The 7,196-nt window shown below is 53.9% G+C and overlaps 1 pseudogene across 1 annotated transcript; it reads right to left on the reverse strand.

Annotated features, from left to right (window-relative positions):
* Nucleotides 1-296: 296 nt before the first annotated feature.
* LOC148218118 (class I histocompatibility antigen, F10 alpha chain-like) lies at nt 297-4,405 on the reverse strand (annotated as a pseudogene). Its single transcript, XR_015800640.1, has 8 exons — nt 4,293-4,405; nt 2,719-2,982; nt 2,213-2,489; nt 1,427-1,699; nt 1,230-1,334; nt 1,097-1,131; nt 939-971; nt 297-469 (listed from the first exon to the last, which is right to left on the reverse strand). The product of XR_015800640.1 is annotated as a class I histocompatibility antigen, F10 alpha chain-like (transcript).
* Between the last annotated feature and the right edge of the window lie 2,791 nt (nt 4,406-7,196).

Raw genomic sequence — 7,196 nt, forward strand, 5'->3', positions numbered from 1 at the left:
CCTAGTCCTGGTCTTCCCATCCTGCTCCTGGTGTCCCCGTCCCAATTCCTGCTGTCCCCATTCCCATTCCTGCTGTTCCCATCTCTGTCCCTTGCTGTCCCTATCCCATTCTGGTGTCTCAATCCCCGCGTCCCCATCCCTGTCCCCAGTGTCCTTATCCCTGTCCCCAGTGTCCCTATTCCCACTCCTGGCTCCCAGTGAGGAACTGTCGGCCACTGGAGGAGGGAACCCGGATTTATTGCCCCAAGCAGGATTTATTGCCCAAAGTAGGATAATTTCACACCAGAACAAAAGCATTGGGAATATTTGTAATTCTTAGCTTTAAAACACTAGAAAATGGGAAATGTATCTGTTAGCAAAAGCTGTGGGTGGATGGGAACAGTGGGATGAGCTCTGCTGGCATCTCCTGGTTTCCTGGGAAGAGGGAAGGGGCCGGATCCAGCTCCATGGATCGCTCAGGCAATGATTTCTGTCAGGATGAGAGAGGGTCACGGTGTCACCCTCTCCATGTCCCCATCCCACAGGATGGACCTGGCTGGAGCCCATGGAGAGTGGGAGCTGTTTCGGAATCCCACCTCATCCCGCCCCAATCCTGCTCCATCCATCCCACGCAATCCCGTCCCATTCATTCTGCCCTAATCCCACTCTGGAATTCCACCCAATCCCACCCAATCCATCCATCCATCCATCCATCCATCCATCCATCCATCCATCCATCCATCCATCCATCCCAACTGACGCTGCTCCATCCAACCTGCAACAATCCTGCCCCATCCATCCCACCTGATCCCACTCCAGAATCCAGCCCCGATTCCACTCCACAATTCCATCTGATCCTGCTCTGGACCCCTGCATTGATCCAGAATCCCTCCCTGATCCCAATCTGTCCATCCTGCCCCGATTCTCCTCTGGAATCCCACCCTGATCCCATTGTGTACCTGTACTCAAGCCGTTGGTTCCCATGTCATTTCCTGCAGAAAGAGAAGATCCATGAGATTCCAGCACAGATCCAGTTAATCCACTGGGATTAACTCCAGGATCCATCCTGGGATCCAAACGGAGAGGATCCAGAGCTGGATCCACCACTGGTACTCACTGGCTGCCATGTTGCATCCATTCTGTCCCTCCTCCCTGTGGAAAAACAGTGGGATCAGTGTTGGTGGCACAGGATTCCCAGAACAGTGCTGGGTGGATCCGTGCCCCTTCCTGACCCCCATCCCGTGTGTTACCAGATTGGCGCTTCCAGATGACAAATCCAATGAGGACAATGAGGATGATGATGGCAGCGACGGACACAGCGACCACCACGGTGAGATTCCTGCCAGATGTTGGCTCTGAAAAATGTGGGATGGTGAGGAGGGGGAGGGGAATCCCCATTTGGGAATTCCAAATTCCAAATTCCCACATTCCACATTCCCAGCCTCACCCCAAGCGTAGATCCCAGGCTCCAACATTCCGGGATGCTCCACCCGGCACCGGTACTGCTCCCGCTCCTCCAGCCGCGCCTCGATCCTGGCCCAGGTGTGGAAGGTGCCGTCGCTGTTGGGAACGATCCCGCCCCACTCTGTCTCCTGATCCCAGATTTCATCCCCCTTCATCCAGATGACTGCGATGGAGCTGGGGTAGAATCCGTACGCGTGGCAGGACAAGATCAGCGTCCCGTGTTCCTCTTTTCCAGACACATGGACATCAGGGGGATCTGGAATGGGATAACGGTGAGAGACATCCATGGAATTCCATGGGAATGGGATGGGGGTGAGATCTGGCAATGGAATTCCCACTGGAATGAAATGGGGGTAAGATCAGCCCATGGAATTCCATTGGAATGGGATGGGGGTGAGATCTGCCACTGGAATTCTCACAGGAATTTCCATGTTACCAAGTTGTCCATTCCAAAATTCCAAATTCCTGTCACCGAATGACACAGAGGGAAAGACACACACTCAGTGACTCTGAGGAATCAAGCAGGAAAAGAACCATTTAATTTACATTTCATGTCTATTTATAGAATTCCAACAGTGACCACGGATTGGACAGTGAGGATAATACCTCCTGACCCGATAGGTCCCATCAATTCTCTCTTCCTCCAAAGAGGAATGCAAAACATTCATTGTTTACAAGAACAGAGTGTGAGAAACTGCAAAAATTATCTGTCAACAATCAGAAGGCTGAACACATGGGCAACACATTCCCACAGGAATTCTGCTCCCACCTTTGTGGTCCAGCTCCTTCTGCCCATATCTGACGTGATTTCTTGAGCCATTCCGGGCAGTCGTGCTCCAGGTAATTCGTCCAGCTCTCAGCCACTGTCCCTTCACCTTCCCAGCGCCTCCTGGTGATCTCAGCAGCGCTGTCGGCCGCCACCAATCTCCCGGATCCCAGGTCAAAGGAGATGAAATCCTGCCCATTGTAGCCATCCCGGTAGGACCCACGGACGCTCCCATCGGACAGGAGGTCACAGCTGGAAAGCCACTGTATGGTGTGGAGACCTGGGAGATTGTACCCACAGAGACCCATGGAATTGTGTCCCAGCCCCACAGAGCCTCATCCCAGCCCCATGGATCCACATCCCAACCCACGGATCACAAGATAGCCCATACCAGCCTGATGGATCCCCATCTCAGCCCCTTTCGTGCCCTGTGAATCCTCATCCCAGCCTCATAAATCCCATCCCACCCCCATGGATGCCATCCCAGCCCCACAGATGCCCCCACTCACCCCTGCTCTGGTTGTACCGGTCCCGCAGTGTCTCCAGGTTCCTGGCATCCATGTGCTGGTTCCTCTTGCAGGTCTCAGTCATCCTATCCCAATATCCCGGCTCGGCTCCATCCTTTATCCACTGTGTCAGTGGCACCGCCCGGCCCCGCTCGCTGTCGTAGCGCTCGAAGGGGATCCCATCCAGGTACCCAATCATCATGAACTCAGGGACCCCCGGGCTGGGTTCTGACACCGCCACAGACAGGTAACGCAGGGAGTGGAGAACTGGGGGGACACGGAGATTTAGGGGGGTTGAGTGAGTCATGGATCAATGAAAGAGGAACTGGGAGAGGTGGGAATGGGGTGCATGGGTCCCAGTGCCCAGGAATGGGGCTCAGGAGACTCCCAGTGTGAAGGAAAGGGGAATACAAGGACTTGGAGAGATGGAAGAGGGGCTCCAGGCAATCCCTGTGCCCAGGAAAGGAGGTCCAGGGGTCCCCAGTGCCAAGGAAAGAGGGGTCATAAGGTGGAGAGACCTGGGATGGCTGGAATGGGGGGCTCAGGGTCCTTAATGCAGAGGTCAAGGTGGGGCTGGGGACTGAGAAAAGCAGGAATGGGGGTCCGGAGGGTCTCAAGTTCAAAGAAAAGGAGGGGCTGGGGAAGGCGGGATGGACGGGAAATGGGGTGCAGGAGGGGATTGGTACTGGATAAGGGAGTGCAGGGGGGTCCCAGTGCCCAGGACTGGAAATTCAGGGGGGGGCCCAGAGCCCAGAATCCCCCCTGGGACCCTCCACGACCCCCAGAAACCCTCCCGGTCCCCTTGGGACCCCCCCCAGCAGGACGAGCAGGGGGTGGAGAAGTGGGGGGACGCAGAGACTGGGGGGGCAGGAAGCGGAATGAGGAGAGCCGGGAAGGGTCCAAGGTCAAGGAAGGGACTGGGAGAGGCGGGATCGGGGATCCAGGGGGTCCCTGTGCCCAGGAAAGGGGGTCCAAGGGTCCTCGGTGTTGAGGGAAAGTGGGGTCTGAGGCTGGGAAGAGCAGGAATGGGGGGCCAGGAGGTCTCTGGGTGACGGGAAAGGGGAGTCTGGAGCTGGAAGAGGCGAGTGGATCTCGGAGGCTCAGCCTGGGACACGGGAAAGACACGGAGGGAGTGCGGTGGGGGAGGGGACAGGGAAAAGGGGGAATTTCAGGGGGTTCATCTGGATCCTATTGGATCTCCGCTGCGACCCTCCTGAGACCCCTGGGACACCCGGGACCCTTAGGGACCCCGTTTCGGGAAGCGGCGGGAGTGGAAAACGGGGTGGGGGGGGGACGACACAGAAAGCTGGGAGGTCTGGGGAGTCCAAAGTTCAAGGAAAAGGGAGGGAATGGGGTTTGGGAAAAACGAGATGATCGAAAGGGGGTGCAGGGGTGTTCTCAGGCCGGAAATGGAGATTCAGGACTGTCCCAGTGCCCAGGAATGGGGGTTCAAGGGGGTCTCGGTGCCGGGCAAAGAGATAGGGGGATTCACAGGACCCAAAATGAGGGTTCAGAGGGGTTCCCGGTGTCCGGAAATGGAAGTTCAGGGTGGTCGCGATTTCAGGCGTCCCACTGACCTCTCGTCGCGCCCCCCGGGTCCCAGAGCAGCCCCAGGAGCCCCAAGAGCAGCCCCGGACCCAGCGCTGGAGCCATCGCGCTGCTCCGCTGCGGGCCCGTCCCCAGCACTGGCCACGCCCCAGCACTGGCCACGCCCCCAGCACTGGCCACGCCCCCAGCACTGGCCACGCCCCCAGCACTGGCCACGCCCCCAGCACTGGCCACGCCCCCCTGGATCCACCTGAGACCCTGCACAGCCCCGCACTGCGGGACCCCCGGGCCGGGCTGTGCTGCGCTCCCGGACCCTGCGCTCGAACTCTGCCCGGAACCCGCCGGGTTCGGCCCGGAGCGGGGGGAGCACCGAGATCCAATTTTTCCTGCGGGTGCTGATCCCACCCTGGCGGAGCAGGACTGGGCTCTGTGACCCCGATCTCTGATTCCCAATCTCCTTCTTTCTCTCCCTCTCCTGTTCTCTCCCTTTCCTTTGGGTGATCATACATCCCAGAGCGGCTGGAGAGCCCCGTGCCCAGTTCGGGTTTCCCAGGAAAAGGAGGCCTGGGGGTGAGGTGCCCCGGGCTGGCCGGGAATGGGGCTCTGGGGGTCCCCGGGGTGACAGAAACAGGAGATCCAGGGGCTGGCAGAGGAGGATTCCCGGGAAAGGGGGTGCAGGGGGGTCCCAGTGAATGGAAGTGGGGTAGGGCGGGTGAAGGGAAGGGACTGGGACAGACTGAGACACCGAGGTACACCAGGACTGGGACAAGAACTCTCTGGGAGCAGAACTGGGGCACTAGGGATCACACTGGGATATACTGGGACCACACTGAGGGCTACTGGGAGCAACTGGGAGCATGCAGGGGACAAGTGAGATACACTGGAAGAGACTAGTAGATTGACTGGAATCATGCTGGGAATGATCAGATCTGTAGTAGGGGTGAATAAGAGAAACTGGAAAAATGCAGGGGTAACTGGGATCACACTGGGAGCAGCTGGCCCATGCGGGGGTCATACTGGGACTGACAGGGTCACACTTGCAGTGACTGGAATAGTATTGGGAGTATCTGGGAGTAGCTGGGATCCTACTGGAGGTGACAAGGATCAAATCGGACTCACAGTGGAAGTATCTGGGATATGCCTACTGCATGTCCTCGTTAACATGCACCCCTCCTTTTGTATAACATCCGATATTCCTGGCTCTGTTAAGTGTTTCTGCTTCTCTAATTTCAGGAATTGAGCAGGATCTCGGCTGAGCAGCAGTCCGCGTCAATTAGTAACATTTTCTGAAACCGATGGTTTGTCTTCTTACTTCCTTTTGTACAAGTCCCTGGTCCTATCTCCAAGGACATTAATCCTAGTCTGTTCAAACCCTCTTCTCATTTTCTCAGTAATTATCTTCACTAACTTTATTACCATTGACTTAATTTCTTTTCCTGGGTCCTCTTTGGTTTGGGATTATTCTCAGTGACCTCATTCCCTGTCCTTTTGTAGCCGTTTCTGGATCAGGAGGCCTGGCTGCCACCTGCGTCCCCTTGCTCACCTGCTGAATGAGCTGCACTCAGTGCATGGTAAAAAGATGAGAGTTGCTGCAGCACATCAGAGGAGGAACAGCATTCGTTTAACCCATGGTCTGCCAGGGAACCACAGAAACGTGTCCCATTCTCATCCTTTCTACATTTGGACTGGTACATGAGCTACTTTCTTATTTCCTTTGTTATCGGTTTTACCACTTTTCGGTTGTCATGTATTTGCCAAGAGCAGTTTGAGTAATTTAATTTTCCACAAACTCCTCCTCATTCTGTGAATAGATAATCTGATCCCGTGCCAGGGTGAAATGTCTCGTTCTTTATTTCAGTGGATTGGTTGGCAGGAAGGTCAGGCACCCAGGAGCTGTCTGGGTTATTATTTTTTCGAGAACTTATAATATATTCTTTAAATAGGAAGAAGAAGAAGAAGAAGAAGAAGAAGAAGAAGAAGAAGAAGAAGAAGAAGAAGTTTTTAACCTAATTATGCCACTCAAATTACGGGTGAATTTTCTGTCTTCTGATATGAATTCATTGGGGTTCTCAGGGGTTGGTCAATCGATTTGTAGCATTTGTTCTGGTCTCTGTTCATATTTTCCCCATTTTTGGTTGTTTCCTCCAGCCAGGAGGCTGCAGGTGGCTGCATCAATTGGCCACTTTTTTTTAATTAAATCATCAAATAATTGAATTACCAACTGATTTCTCTGGACTAGCAAAAACACCCCAGTGCTCTAATACACCACCCTATATAACCTAGACAGGGACAGCACATGTTGGAGTGGGGAGAGGGATGATTTCCCCCCCTCTTTTTTTAGTGAAGTTTTCCCAACATTTTGCGTTTGCTGTTTCCCTTTGCAGCTTAACCAATTTCTGTTGCAGTCAGATATCCTCACTATGGGCTCTGCCTTTAGTTGTGCAAATTCCATCTGTGCAAGCAGGCAGAGCTTGGGGTGAGGGGCAGAGGGAATCAGCCCAATTCCTCCCCCAGGCAAGAAAAGTTTGTTACGTTGTCCACACATTGTCTCAGCCGTGTTAATTTGCATTTCTAAAGCTCCTCTCCTGGCTCCCTGGAATGAAGCTTCTGTTCAAGACCAGCCATTGGATGACTCGCATTTCATCTCCCTACAATCTGCTTTTTTCCCCCCCTTTTTCTTTTTAACAATATTCTAGTAACTGTTTATGCATTAAAGCATCACCATTAAAGTTCTTCTCGTCTTGCAAAATGCTACCTAAAGGTGAGCACCGAAAAACCCATACCAAAATTTTGTCATCACTAAGAGACATGCACAAAATTACACAAAAAGTTTGCAATGCAGTCAAATTTTTTCTACTTCTCCTAGGAGTAAAAAGTGATTATCACATCCCTGACCCAAACCTAACTGACAATACAGAAGTAGGATTATTACG

The sequence above is a fragment of the Sturnus vulgaris genome, unplaced genomic scaffold (assembly GCF_052056855.1).
Source record: "Sturnus vulgaris isolate bStuVul1 unplaced genomic scaffold, bStuVul1.hap1 Scaffold_195, whole genome shotgun sequence".
Classification (NCBI taxonomy): Eukaryota; Metazoa; Chordata; class Aves; order Passeriformes; family Sturnidae; genus Sturnus; species Sturnus vulgaris.